The sequence below is a fragment of the Callithrix jacchus genome, chromosome 6, assembly GCF_049354715.1.
Source record: "Callithrix jacchus isolate 240 chromosome 6, calJac240_pri, whole genome shotgun sequence".
Taxonomy (NCBI): Eukaryota; Metazoa; Chordata; class Mammalia; order Primates; family Cebidae; genus Callithrix; species Callithrix jacchus.
In genome coordinates this window covers 57,304,008-57,319,866 of record NC_133507.1, presented here as the reverse complement: position 1 = coordinate 57,319,866, position 15,859 = coordinate 57,304,008, and the positions used below count along the sequence as shown (strand labels likewise).

The window sequence follows — 15,859 nt, the reverse complement described above, 5'->3', positions numbered from 1 at the left end:
TATATTTCTAGGTCATACAGTTAAGTCTTTAATCTATCTCGAGTTGATTTTTATATATGACAAAAGGTAGGAGTCCGGTTTCATTCTTTTGTATATGGCCAGCGAGTAATCCCAGCATTATTTATTGAATTAGGTCTTTCCCTGTTGCTTATTTTTGTTGACTTTGTGAAGATCAAATGGTTACAGGTATGTGGCTTTGTTTTTGGGTTGTCTATCTTGTTCCATTGGTCTATGTGTCTGTTTTTGTGCCAGTACCATGCTGTTTTGGTTACTGTAGCCTTGTAGTATACTTTGAAGTTGTGTAATTTGATACCTCTGGCTTTGTTTTTTACTTATTTGCCCATTTTTAAATTGAGTTTGTTGTTGTTGTTGTTGCTATTGTTGTTAAATTGTAATTCTTTATATATTCTGGATATTATCTCCTTATCAGATATATGATTTGCAAATATTTTCTCCACATTGCAGATGACTTTTTCACTCTGTTGATAGTGAGCTTTTGCTTATTATAAACAAAAGATTTAATTTTGATAAAGTCCAACTTATCTGTTTTTTCTTGTGTTGTCTTTGCTTTTCATGTCATATCCAAGAAGTCATTGCTAAATATAATGTCATTAAGATTTTCTCTGTTTTCTTCTAGAGTTTCATAGCTTAAATTCTATGTTTAGGTGTTTGATTCATTTTTGAGTTAATTTTTGTATATGGTATAAGGTAAGGATCCAACTTCTTCTTTTTTTTTTTTTTTTTTTTTTAGTTTAGCACCATTTATTAAGTGATCTCAGCTGTTGTTGTAGCTGCTGCGTGTCAGCCTGTTCTTAAAACATAAAATGCTCTTCCAATTCCTCTTGTCCAGGACAGAAGGATCTTCCAGGTAGCATGCCAACAGAACAAGAGACTCTGATGACGCCAGCTTCAATGATGGTGCCATCCAGAGAGGGAGAGGGTCATGGCACATTCAACCATGGCTTCCAGAGGTTTTGAAAAAGGAGCCTTTGGGGGCCCAGCCTGCCTGGCATTTTGATGCTGTCGGTGTGAGTTTTGTACTCCATAATGGTGTTGGGAGGTAGGTTAAGCACTCGCCAAAGCGTGTCCCGGATTCGGGCTGTGGTTGCCTGGTTGCTGGCGGTCTTATTCCATATTGAAATAATGTCCTCCTGAAAGCTGACAGACACCACAGCCCCACAGATCTCCTCCCCAACCATGAACTGTTCCCCCAACATGGCCAAAATGAGATTCTCCCAGCAACAGGAGGCCAAGCCCTTCGTCAGCCGAATAATCCACTTGCCACCATTTTTATTTGCATCATCCTCCCACATGGGTTTAATTCCTTCCTTGAAGAGATGGAAGTCACTGTGGCCTGTCAGGTCTCCAGGATGTACTATGTGGCTATAAAACCTCCAGAAATGCTCCACAGAAGCAAAGGTGCCAATCTGTTTGATATTCTGTTCATAGCTCTGTGAGCTGGTGGGACGGCTGGGGGTTCTCCTGGAGTACCAGAAAGTGTAGTTGTACTGCAGGGGGTGTTCTGCCGGTCCAGGGACAACAGCCTTTCTCTTGCTGCTGCTCTGACTCTTATCTCGCTCTGTTTTTTCTTCTCACCATGTTTTGGTGTGCTGTTTTCTTCATTCTGGTCATGGTCCCCACTGTCATCATCTTTCAAAGCGTCGAACTTGTTGTTCATCCTCTCACCGCCGCTGTCGCCACTGCCTCAAGGAGTCCAACTTCTTTCTTTTGCATGTGGATATTTAGTTTTCCCAGCACCATTTGTTGAAAAGACTGTTATTTCCCCATTAAATAGTATTGACACCAATGTCAAAAATTCCTTGATTATTTGTTAAATAAATCAACAAATTTCTGGAGTTATTTCTGGAATATCAATTATTTTTCATTGGTCTTTGTCTGTCCTTATGTCAAAACCAAACTGTTTTCATTAATGTAGCTTTGTAGTATGTTTTGAAATCAGGAAATATGGGTGTCCTTTAACTTTGTTCTTTTTCAAAATTTTTTTTGCTGTTCAGGATCCATTGATATTTCATATGAATTTTAGGATTTTTCTTCCTCCTTTGTTTTCGAAGGATAGTTTTGTAGATACAGAATTCCTGGTTGATGATCTTTTCCTTTTGTCACTTTAAATATGTCATCCCAACTGCCTTCTGGCCTCCATGATTTCTGATGAGAAATCAGCTGTTAATCTTATTGCAGATTCATTGTAGATGATGTCTGGCTTTTCTTTTCCTGCTTTCAAAATTCTCTTTGTCTTTTGAAAACTTGGTGATAATGTGTCTAGGTGCAGGTCTCTTTGAATTTATTTTACTTGAATTTTGTGAAGCTTCTTGCATGTGTAGGCTAATGTTTTTCATCAAATTTAGATATTTTAACTATTATTTCATCAAATATTCTTTCTATCTCTTTCTTCCCTGTCTTTCTGAGATTTCCAATGGGTATATATTGGTATAGGTGATGGTGCGCCACATGTCCCTGAAGTTCTGTTTATTTTCATTTATTCTTTCTTTTTTTTCTGTTCCTCAAATTGTATAATCTCAATTGACTTGTCTTCAGGTTTACTGTTCTTTCTTCTGCCTGCCCAAATCTGATATTGTTTCTCTAATGAATTTTTTATTTCTGTTATTGTACTTTTCAACTCTAGAATTTCTATTTGTTTCTTTTTTGTTATTTCTAGCTTTTCTTTCTTTTTTTTTTTTTTTTTTTTTTTTTTAGATGAAATGTCACTCTGTTGCCCAGGCTGGAGTGCAGTGGCAGGATCTTGGCTCACTGCAACCACCTTTTGGGTCAAGCAGTGTTCCTCCCTGATTTCTAGCTCTTTATTGATCATTTTCATACTTTTCTTTAGTTCTTTAGACATGATTTCCTATAGTTCTTTGCATATATTTAAAATCATTGATGTAATGTCTTTATCTCTCTTTTTTTTTTTTGAGATGGAGTCTCGCTCTTGTTACCCAGGCTGGAGTGCAATGGTGCCATCTCGGCTCACCGCAACCTCCACCTCCTGGGTTCAGGCAATTCTCCTGCCTCAGCCTCCTGAGTAGCTGGGATTACAGGCACATGCCACCATGCCCAGCTAATTTTTTGTATTTTTAGTAGAGATGGGGTTTCACCATGTTGACCAGGATGGTCTTGATCTCTTGACCTCATGATCCACCTGCCTTGGCCTCCCAAAGTGCTGGGATTACAGGCTTGAGCCCCCATGCCCGGCCTTGTCTTTATCTATTAATAGTAAGTCTAATGTATCAGCTTCCTTCCAAGGTTAGCCAGAGGTAAGAACTTAAGGTCTTTTTGGATCTTTCCTGTGCATTTACACAGTGCTGGGTATGTGCCCATCCCTATGCATTCATGTGATTTTCTAGATTCCCAGGAATACGTGGAGCTTTTCAAACCACCAATGGGTATCTCATTTGCCAGCTTTTCCTTTTAATTGTTTTTGTTCACTTATATTTTGTTTGCTTGTTTGCCCTACTGTTATCACTGCCTCAGACAGCTGTGATCTGAAACAATTGCCACTATTTTTGACTAATGTGTCCAGGGAAAAGGCTGTTTGCACTGAGATCTGAGACTGATCAAAGATAAGAACTGTGAGTGGGTTTTTCCAGAGAACTTCCAGGTAGGTAAAGTAATGACAGTTTTATGTGAATTAAGATTTGGAGAAGGTCTAACCTTTTTCTGTGCCCTTTAGAGGCTGCTAGGCTGCTGTCTTTCACAATAATTGTGTGGCTATTTGTTTTCAGGGCAGCTACGGGTCTGGGGATAGAGGAATGAGACAAAGGCAAGTTAAAATGCCACAAAGCTTGCTGTTGTTACTGAAGTTTAACCATTTTCTTAAATAAACACTCCCCAGATTATTGGAAGCCTTTGGTTAGTTACCAGGTTCTGAAAAAGTTGATTTTGACAATTTTTGCAGTGTTCATATGGTTTTTATATAGAGGGGAAGATTTCCAGAGGTCTTTGCTCTTTCATTTCTGTTGATGTTACCACTTCATTACTTCTTGAATTTTGTTTATTGACAGGAAGTCAGATGCTAATTTGATTCTTGTTCATTTTAAGTACTTTGTTTTAGGCATTATGAACTTTTACCATAATATGACCAGGTTTGTCCTTTCATTCAAGGACACGTGCATTTTCTTAGCTATAGGAAATTTTCTTCTATCATTTCTTTAATGAGTTTCTCTCTTAGATTCTCTTTCTTCTGGATGTACCCTCCATGTCTTTGTCAAACTTTAATTTTTTATCCTGTTATTTTTTTCTGGAGGAGTTTCTCTACTCCACCTGTCTGCTACGTCTGTCTTATGCTGTGTCTATCTGCTGTTCAGCCCACCTGCTGGGTTTGGATGACTTTCATTTTTGAAGGTTAGTTCCTTTCTTACTTGTAATTTGTCCTCTCTGTCACAGTAAGGGTTTTCTTCAAATCTTTGGTTGTTTATGATTGTGTATTCCTTTCTGATTTGAGAGCTCAGACGATGTGTCTGAGAATGCACTGCCTCTGGCGGTAGGGCAGGACATAGGGCTGGGCAGGTGAGTCAGTGGAGTCTTCTGGCCAAGATGCTTCCCCTCCTCCTGGGTGAGGTCAACCACCAGAAGCGTTGCCCTCCTTCTCTGTGCAAACACTAGGTGTGGATGCCTCTCGGGCTTGCTGTGCCTACTGCTTGGCATGCATTTGCATGTGTGTGTGTTTGTGTGCATGTGTTTGTGTGCATGTGCATGGGAGCACCTGCCTGACGGTGCTACTGTGATGTCCCACTAGCTCTGATGGTGGCCTGGAATCCCCCTGGTCTGCACAAGCTCCCAATATCCTCTTCATCTAATTTAAGAAGTCATCCCCACTCCATGCAACTGCCTCTCCTGATGTGTTTTGTATTCATTACTCTGATTTGATTGGCTTTGTGTCTTTCAGGAATGGCTCATTATTTCTGGCTAGAGGCTGTCTTTCTTCATTTACCTCCACTGTTTCCAATTCGGTTATTTAAAATTATTTCCTGTCATTTCTAGTGACTTGGCATGGGGTAGTGTAGGCTGTGGTGTGTCTTCAGTCCCCCTTCTTTATTTACTCTTCTCAGGTGGTTTTCGTTCAAAGTTATTTGAAGTTTTCCTGTGGACTGCAAATTCAGAAAAAATAGTCATTGATAATCAGAGGAGGAGATAAATTTTGCCCCATTATCTTTGTAAATGTTGAGAATTTCAAACCCAAAGGCAGAGAAAGCATGGCTTTGGGCCATCCATTTCATTAAAATGCAAACTTTCCTTATCCATAGTTAGGGGCTACTTTCCCTGGGAAGCTTCTCTTTTGACTACCTCACTGCTGGAGAACTTCAGTGGCCTAACCTGACAGCACCTTCTTGGCTGGGGGCCACTGTTTTAAAGCTTTGCAATTTTAGGGAGCGGTCTGGGTGGAGTCACGTTGTAACTGCACCCTGTAACATTTCCCACGCACTGGCTGTGTTGATGGCTGCTGCCCCGTCTGCGGTTCTTTGTACCGCCCAGTGAAGGCAGAAGCATTGCTTGTGTTGAGAAAACCCTGACTCACCCCGCAGCCTCTGGCTGTGGTTTGCTCACATGTGTTTCTAGACCTCTGGGGCTGGCATTTTTGTGAATTCTTTCAAGTTCATTCCTGTTCCTCGGGCTCACCCCCTTGCAAGTGCTTGCTTGCCCCACATGCCTAAAATGGCAGAAGGACCTCAGCACCACCCGATAACTGTCAGCCATTGTTTGTTCTAGGCCTTTCCGGCACTATTGCATTATCATCTCCATGTTTGTGCAATGTAATCATAAAGATACTTTGTACTTCTCTGGAACTTTCCCCTGAGGAACTTTTGAACATCTAAAGAATATAGTTTTTAATCCTCGTAATATTCCAGTCTGAGGTAAATGTTTCTTAGTTAATTTTTAAGGAAACGACTATGACTTTGATGAGCTTTTAATTTTACCACAAACAGAAGAACTCTGTATCCAGAGCCTGTGTAGAAATGAGGCATATCCTTATAGGCGTGTGGTTATGCGTACAGGCATCTTTCACTTAATGATATTTTGGCAAAGTTGACTACAGACTATTTGTCATAAATATTCGATTCCTGCAAGACTTTTCAATATGAAATTAAAGATATATTTTTCCAGAAGAAAAACTTCTAACAGAAAATATCCAGATTTTGTGAGGGAGGACTAAGGAGAGAGTTTAGCTCTGTGGTGTCTAGAATGGTAGTTCTTTTTTTTTTTTTTTTTTTTTTTTTTGAGATGGAGTTTCACTCTTGTTGCCCAGGCTGCAGTGCAGTGGTGTGATCTCGGCTCACTGCAACTTCTGTCTCCTGGATTCAAGCGATTCTCCTGCCTCAGCCACCCAAGTAGCTGGGATTATAGACGCCCACCACTACGTGTGGCTAATTTTGTATTTTTAGTAGAGATGGGGTTTCACCATGTTGGTCAGGCTGGTCTCAGACGCTTAACCTCAAGTGATCCACCTGTTTCGGCCTCTCAAAGTGCTAGGATTACAGGTTTGAGCCACTGGACCTGGCGTAGAATGGCAGTTCTTAGCCGTGTCTGCATACTAGAATCACGTGGAAAGCTTTTTCAAAAATACTGGTGCTTGCAGTCTTTAAAGACTGGCAGCAGACCAGTGCTGTCTGGGGCTGGGGTGATGATGGGGGCTGACTACACATTGGCACTAGGGGACTTCTTGGGGAGAAGGGAAGGTTCTACATATTCTAGATTGTGCTGGTGGTTACATAACTGTGTATCTTAATAAAACATCCTACTTACAATGGGTGAATTTTATGGTATGCAAATTATATCTCCATAAAGCTCTTAAAAAAGTCTGCCTGGGTGTCACTTCAGACTAATTAAGTCAGAACCTCTAGAGGTAGAACCTCGGCAATTTTTTCAGAAGTTTCCTAAGTGCGGCCTGGGGAGGAATAACCACTGGCCTCAAACCTTGTTTGCCCGAGTAAGACAATCCTGCCCTACAAGAACCTTCCACACAAACACTACTTAGTAATGCGATTTGGCCTCTTTGACTATCCCTTAGAGTAGTTAAGGCTCCTGAGACTTAGATATGAAGATGGCTGATGCACCTGGACTACAGTTCTATGGCGAAAATATAGGCAAATGACTCGATGAGTTATTGTAATTTTTAGGGGGGAAACTCCACTCCACTCCTCACATGAGTGGTGATTCTCTATCTGCCTAGTCAGGGCCAGGACGAGGGTAAGACCAGTGAAACAGTCACTTTGGGCACGAAATTTACCCAAAAAAACTCAATAAATGAGATAAATACTAATGTAGTACAACCAAAATTGATAAAAGTATTGATGGTGAATAAAATATCAACATATTATATAAAGGCGGGATCCTTCTAGTTTCCCCAAGGAGGCGTGGTATCTGTCCCCTCCTCCTCAGAGTCGGGGCCACATTTAGCTAGCTCTGTAAGAAAAAGGGCCTGGTGACTGTTTGGGCCTGAGACAGGAGGACTCACCCCCAGTCCTTGCTGCTGCTGTGCCTGTGGGTGCACAGATAACTTGTCTTTCCTCTTGTTGGAAGATAAGGAAGCCAGCTTTCTGGGGACTCGTGGGTTCCTGAAATACCACAAATATGCACTGAGCCCTGTCTGGGTAGTACGAAGTAATTCTTTACTCTCCTTTTTTCTCCCCAGGGCACAGGAGAGTGGGTGCGGTCTCCAAGATTGTCTGCGCTTCTATCTGTGTTCTGTAGGCCTCTGTCTCTTTATAAAGAACCCCTGTGCTTGGTATCCAAATCTGCAGCTAGAAAATAAGTGTCTAGTTCATGAATTTGTGGTCTCATCCAGGGATGGATCCAGGTTTTCTAGAATGTGAAGCCTATCTAATTTTGGAGGCTTTGGTTAAGAAAAAGAATACATGGCCAGGGATGGTGGCTCACACCTGTAATCCCAGCACTTTGGGAGGCTGAGGTGGACGGATCACCTGAGGTCAGGAGTTCGAGACCAGCCTGACCAACATGGAGAAACTCCATCTCTACTAAAAAAAAAAAACAAAAAACAAAATTAGCTGGGTGGGTGGTGCATGCCTGTAATCCCAGCTACTTGGGAGGCTGTGGTAGGAGAATCACTTGAACCCAGGAGGTGGAGGTTGCAGTGAGCTGAGATTGTGCCATTGTACTCTAGCTAGGGCAACAAAAGCGAAACTCAGTCTAAAAAAAAAAAGAAAAAGAAAAAGAAAAGGAATACACATTTATAAATACAAAATTAAATTTAGGGCTTTGGAAGGGGACCCTTGCAAGTGAAGGCACTTAAGCTATATTACCTTTATGGCAAAATTGTCTCCCATCTCACCTTAATGTTTTATTTTCCTTGTAGCATTGCAGGATTTATTTCTGCAATTCACCAGCTACATCTGCCCATAGACCTTAGGACTATGTCTCAAGTCTTGTCTTTCAATTTCATAATTCCAAAAACCCTAGTATTTTTTCTTTTGTGAGATAGTGAAATACTTCAGAGAATTAGTTATAGCATCAAACTGGCTGATTTTGTATCCTGGCTCTGCCAAACTACTTGTGTGAGTTGGGAAAATTATTTAGCCTTTTTGCCACTATTTTGGGCTCTGATCTTACCCCATAGGGTTTTGTTGGGGGAGGACTAAATGAGCTAATGTGTATGTGGTACCAAGAACAACGCTGAATAGATAGAAGACAATAAATGCCAGGTAGTGTGTCAGCCAGGATTCTTGGTTGTAAGGAACAGAAACTTACTCTGGTTCCCTTAAGTGGAAGAGGAATTTATTGGATGGATGTTAGTTCACAGAATTGACAGGAAGTTTGGAAAAGCAGATGCTGAAAATAGGCAAGTACTAAGAGAGGCCAGGCAGCAGAAATAATCTGAGAAGGGCATACTGTTGCTGCTGCTGGACCCAGATACCACTGCTGGATTCTGCCACTGCTGCAACCCTAATTTACCCATCCCTTCTTCTTGGGGTCCCTTACTTAAGATTAAAAATCACTGGTAATCCCAACTGGCTGAGTCCAACATTAGAGAGATGCAGAACTATCCACATTAAATTCTGTAGTAGAAGTTGGGGTCTCTTACAGTGAGGGATTCTACCCAAATAGGAAGATGATGTGGTTGTTGGGGAACAAAAATTCCCCAAACAAATCCTATTGTTTCTGTAGTGATTCCTTCAGTATATTTTTATTTATTTATTTATTTATTAAATTGCATTTTAGGTTTTGGGGTACATGTGCAGAACATGCAAGATAGTTGCATAGGTACACACATGGCAGTGTGTTCTGCTGCCTTCCTCCTCTTCACCCACATTTGGCATTTCTCCCCAGGCTATCCCTCCCCAGCTCCCCCATCCCCGCTGTCCCTCCCCTATTCCCCCCAATAGACCCCAGTGTGTAGTACTCCCCTCCCTGTGTCCATGTGTTCTCATTGTTCATCACCCACCTATGAGTGAGAATATGCGGTATTTCATTTTCTGTTCTTGTGTCAGTTTGCTGAGAATGATGTTCTCCAGATTCATCCATGTCCCTACAAACGACACAAACTCATCATTTTTGATTGCTGCATAATATTCCATGGTGTATATGTGCCACATTTTCCCAGTCCAGTCTATCATCAGTGGGCATTTGGGTTGGTTCCAGGTCTTTGCTATTGTAAACAGTGCTGCAGTGAACATTCATGTGCATGTGTCCTTATAGTAGAATGATTTATAGTCCTTTGGATATATACCCAATAATGGGATTGCTGGGTCAAATGGAATTTCTATTTCTAGGTCCTTGAGGAATCACCACACTGTCTTCCATAATGGTTCAACTAATTTACACTCCTACCAGCAGTGTAAAAATGTTCCTATTTCTCCACATCCTCTCCAGCATCTGTTGTCCCCAGATTTTTTAATGATCGCCATTCTAACTGGTGTGAGATGGTATCTCAATGTGGTTTTGATTTGCATCTCTCTAATGACCAGTGATGATGAGCATTTTTTCATATGTTTGTTGGCCTCATGTATGTCTTCTTTTGTAAAGTGTCTGTTCATATCCTTTGCCCATTTTTGAATGGGCTTGTTTGTTTTTTTCCTGTAAATCTGTTTGAGTTCTTTGTAAATTCTGGATATCAGCCCTTTGTCAGATGGGTAAACTGCAAAAATTTCTTCCCATTCTGTTGGTTGCCGATTCACTCTAGTGACTGTTTCTTTTGCCATGCAGAAGCTGTGGAGTTTGATTAGGTCCCATTTGTCTATTTTGGCTTTTGTTGCCAGTGCTTTTGGTATTTTGGTCATGAAGTCCTTGCCTACTCCTATGTCCTGAATGGTTCTGCCTAGATTTCCTTCTAGGGTTTTTATGGTGCCAGGTCTTATGTTTAAGTCTTTAATCCATCTGGAGTTAATTTTAGTGTAAGGTGTCAGGAAGGGGTCCAGTTTCTGCTTTCTGCACATGGCTAGCCAGTTTTCCCAACACCATTTATTAAACAGGGAATTCTTTCCCCATTGCTTTTTTTGGTCAGGTTTATCAAAGATTGTATGGTTGTAGATATGTTGTGTTGCCTCCAATGCCTCTGTTCTGTTCCATTGGTCTATATCTCTGTTTTGGTACCAGTACCATGCTGTTTTGATTACTGTAGCCTTCTAGTATAGTTTGAAGTCCGGTAGTGTGATGCCTCCCACTGTGTTCTTTTTGCTTAGAATTGACTTGGCTATGCGGGCTCTCTTTTGGTTCCATATGAAGTTCATGGTGGTTTTTTCCAGTTCTGTGAAGAAGGTCATTGGTAGCTTGATGGGGATAGCGTTGATTCTGTAAATTACTTTGGGCAGTATAGCCATTTTCACAATATTGATTCTTCCTAACCATGAACGTGGAATGTTTCTCCATCTGTTTGTGTCCTCTCTTATTTCGTTGAGCAGTGGTTTGTAGTTTTCCTTGAAGAGATCCCTTACGTTCCTTGTAAGTTGTATTCCTAGGTATTTTATTCTTTTTGGAGCAATTGTGAATGGCAGTTTGTCCTTGATTTGGCTCTTTTTAAGTCTGTTATTGGTGTATAGGAATGCTTGTGATTTTTGCACATTGATTTTATATCCTGAGACTTTGCTGAAGTTGCTTATCAGTTTCAGGATTTTTTGGGCTGAGACGATGGGGTCTTCTAGGTATACTATCATGTCGTCTGCAAATAGAGACAATTTGGCTTCCACCTTTCCTATTTGAATACACTTTATTTCTTTTTCTTGCCTGATTGCTCTGGCTAGAACTTCCAATACTATATTGAATAGGAGTGGTGAAAGAGGGCATCCTTGTCTAGTGCCGGATTTCAATGGGAATGCTTCCAGTTTTTGCCCATTCAGTATAATATTGGCTGTTGGTTTGTTGTAAATAGCTTTTATTCTTTGAGATATGTTCCGTCAATACCGTGTTTATTGAGGGTTTTTAGCATAAAGGGCTGTTGAATTTTGTCAAACGCCTTCTCTGCGTCAATTGAGATAAGCATGTGGTTTTTGTTTTTGGATCTGTTTATGTGGTGAATTACGTCAAAAGACACAGACTGGCAAATTGGATAAAAAACCAAAACCCATCGGTGTGCTGTATCCAGGAAACCCATCTCACAGGCAAGGATACACAAAGGCTCAAAATAAAGGGATGGAGGAAGATTTACCAAGCAAACAGCAAAAAAAAGCAGGAGTTGCAATTCTTATCTCTGATAAAATTGACTTTAAAGCAACAAAGATCAAAAGAGACAAAGAAGGTCATTACATAATGGTAAAAGGATCAATACAACAAGAGGAGCTAATGATCCTAAATATATATGGACCCAATACAGGAGCACCCAGATATATAAGGCAAGTTCTTAACGACTTATAAAAAGACTTAGACTCCCACCAAATAATAGTGGGAGACTTTAACACTCCACTGTCAATATTAGACAGATCAACCAGACAGAAAATTAACAAGGATATCTAGGGCTTGAACTCAGACCTGGAACAAGCAAACCTGATAGACATTTACAGACCTCTCCACCCCAGATCCACAGAATATACATTCTTCTCAGCGCCACATCACACCTACTCTAAAATTGACCACATAATTGGAAGTAAAGCACTCCTCAGCAAATGCAAAACAACTGAAATCATAACAGTCTCTCAGACCATAGTACAATCAAGCTAGAACTCAGAATTCAGAAACTAACTCAGATCCACATAGCTTCATGGAAACTGAACAACTGGCTCTTGAATGTTGACTGGATAAACAATGAAATGAAGGCAGAAATAAAGAAGTTCTTTGAAACCAACGAGAATGAAGACACAACATACCAGAATCTCTGGGACACATTTAAAGCGGCCTCTAGAGGAAAATATATAGCAATAAGTGCCCACATGAGAAGAATGAAGAGATCCAAAATTGACACCCTATCGTCAAAATTGAAAGACCTAGAGGAGCAAGATCAAAAAAACTCAAAACCTAGCAGAAGACAAGAAATAACTAAGATCAGAGCAGAACTGAAGGAGATAGAGACACGAAAAACCCTTAAAAAAATCAATAAATCCAAGAGCTGGTTTTTTGAAAAGATCAACAAAATAGACAGATCACTAGCCAGACTGATAAAAAAGAAAAGACAGAACAACCACATAGATGCAATAAAAAACTATAAAGGGCAAATCACCCAGATTCCACAGAAATTCAAACCATCATCAGAGATTACTACAAACAACTCTATGCACATAAACTAGTAAACCTGGAATAAATGGATAAATTCCTGGACACCTGTGTCCTCCCAAGCCTAAACCAGGAGGAAGCCGAAACTATGAATAGACCAATAACAAGGTCTGAAGTCGAGGCAGCAATTAAGAGCCTACCCTACTCAAAAAAAGCCCAGGTCCAGATGGGTTCACAGCCGAATTCTACCAGACACACAAAGAGGAGCTGGTACCATTCCTTCTGAAACTATTCCAAATAATCCAAAAAGAGGGAATCCTTCCCAAATCATTTTATGAGACCAACATCATCCTGATACCAAAACCCGGCCGAGACTCAACAAGAAAAGAAAACTTCAGGCCAATATCCATGATGAACATAGATGCAAAAATCTTCAATAAAATACTGACAAACCAATTGCAACAGCACATCAAAAAACTTATCCATCATGATCAAGTAGGATTCATCCCGGGGATGCAAGGCTGGTTCAACATACGCAAGTCTATTAATGTAATTCACCACATAAACAGAACCTTCAGTATATTATTAATAGGTAATGCCTAATAGAACTATGCTGCAGTATGAGATCTTGCCAGTAGGTGCCACTCTTTGACGTGAGTATGTACCTTAACCTCTAACAACTCCTCAAAAGTCATCGGCCATTTTTTCCACTGAAATCAAACTGTGATGGTCAGTTCTTAGGTTACAGAAAGTGGATTCCGTTTTCTTAAGTGAAAGCTTACTGTTCATAAATTTAGGTTAATTCTTTGGTACCTGTTGCTATTTGACAATAAATAAGAACATCTACTAGATATTTAATGTACTAAATTAAAAAATGGAGAAACAGTATAGCTAATTTTTTTCATGATGTGCTTTCAGAATTGTAACATTATATTGCTTCTATGTAAAATATTATTATTTTCTGCTAGAAGTATTTTCCTGGAACATGATGGAATTAGATCAATGAAACATGGCATTTCCCAAAGGCCAGACATGGGTTGATGTTATCTGAAGAGCACTGTTAAAACATAAGTTCTCCAAACGCAGATATTCCACCTCCTATTTATCAGTGCATACTCTGCATAGTTCTCGACACATAGTAGGTACACAGATAGCTCTTAAATAAACGGGGGAAGGAAAGAATGAGAATCGCAGGTTGTAGGTACAGTACCACCTGGTCCCATGTGAGAATCGCTGCTGGTCTGAAAAGTCTTTAACCTTGAGCTTTGACTCAGGTCCCAGTTTATGGGTGTTATTTCTTTCCATTCATTTATTCATTTGCTATCTTTTTTTTATATCTTCAACCAAAATACACTGATTACTTACCAGACAGCAGCACTGACTGAGTACAGCTGTGAGGATTTGTCAGCAGAGTCTCTAGCCTTTGTGGATTTCATGTTCGAGTTTAGGGACAGACACACAATGAGAACTTCAGAATAGTGGGGTCAACTCAAGGATAGAAATATGCACGTGGTATTAGGACAATCCAGAAGAAGGATGCCTCCCCCAGCCTGGGAGGGTCAGAAATGACCTTTGGGATCATAGAAACCTAAATTTTAAAGGGATTCTTCAAAATATCTGACATGTACATAAAAATCAATGTACATTTAAATTGGTCTCATAGGTTTGATATTCTAGACATCACTATAAAGTGAAGAATCGAGTGCAGTGCCTGGAACATGATAGCTGCTCAGTAATGAACAGTTGTGGGTTAGCTAATGAATTAAAGAATACTTGTACTATCTAGGCTGGTGTAATCCACAGCATGCTGTTAAACACAGGAAGTGAAACTCATGGATTTAATTCCCACATCATCTGGTTAGTTATACACACAGGAAAAGCTTGTGTTTCAAGGTCACAACACTGAACCTTGAAGCTCATCTGATCCCAAGAACAGCAGCAGTAGAATGGCAATGGCTTATGACAAATCCATCCTCAGTACTAGAAAAAGCGAGGAAAGCTGCATCCACAGATCACTTTCAAAGAGCCATGTGTGTTCCCATCTTCATCATGTTCTCATCTATGGTGGGCATCAGTGTGGGAGATATTCTTTATTTTGAAGACAGAAAATCAACCAATATCTATGCTGGAAGAGCCAACTAGAATGTTTTTAATTAGATTAAGATTACATTTTTATTCCCTACAGTGAATGCTTACTCTATTCCTATAATAGAGCCCCAGAAGAAATCTTGATTAAAATCTATTAGCATATGGAAGCATATTTGCCTTGCTACAAAGGGAAAATGTTTTCTTAAATGTTTCCCTTTTGATGTATGAAAAAATGCTTAACATCACTAATCATTAGAGAAATGCAAATTAAAACCACAATGAGATACAAACCATTTCACACCAGTCATTATGGCTATTATTAAAAAGTCAAAAAACAACAGATGTTGGTGAGGATGAGAAAAAAGGGAATGCTTATACCCTGTTGGTAGGAATATAAATTAGTTCAACCTTTATGGAAAGCAGTATGGAGATTTCTCAAAGAACTGAAAATAGAACTACCATTGGATCCAGCAATCCTGCTACTGAGTATCTTCCAAAGGAAAATAAACTATTATGTAAAAAAGATACATGCATTTTTGTGTTCATTGCAGCACTATTCACAATGGCAAAACTATAGAATCAGGCTGGGCACAGTGGCTCATGTCTGTAATCTCAGTACTTTGGAAGACTGAAGTGGAAGGATCCCCTGAAGTCAGGAATTCAAGACCAGACTGGGCAACTGAGCAAAACTTCAACTCTATAAAAAATATAAATGGTTAGCTGGGTGTGATGGCCCATACCTGTAGTCCTAGCTACTTAGGAAGCTGAAGCAGGAGGATTGCTTGAGCTTGGTTATAGTGAGCTAGAATTAGGGCACTGTACTCCAGCCTGGGCAACAGAGTGGACCACTCTTTCTTTAAAAAAAAAATCAACTTCAGTGTCCATCAACAGATGATTGGATATAAAGAAAATGTATAGATACATAATAGAATGCTATTTAGCCATAAAAAAAGAATGAAATCATGTTTTGTGACAACATAGATGGACCGGGTAGCCATTATCTTAAGTGAAATAACTCAGAAACAGAAAGTCAAGCACTGCATGTTCTCACTTGTAAGTGGGAGTTAAATAATGTGTACACAGGGATATAGACTGTGGAATAATAGATAGTAGAGACTTGGAAGGGCGGGAAGTTGGGAAGGAGGAGGGTGATAAGAAA

General features: G+C 40.0%; 1 long non-coding RNA gene and 1 pseudogene across 1 annotated transcript in view; one reads left to right on the top strand and one right to left on the bottom strand.

The window, feature by feature from the left end:
- The window catches only part of LOC118154559 (uncharacterized), a 220,356-nt gene that overhangs the window by 79,932 nt on the left and 124,565 nt on the right, over window positions 1-15,859 (top strand). The window lies entirely within an intron of this gene.
- On the bottom strand, window positions 728-1,702 carry LOC100896660 (eukaryotic translation initiation factor 4E type 2 pseudogene; annotated as a pseudogene).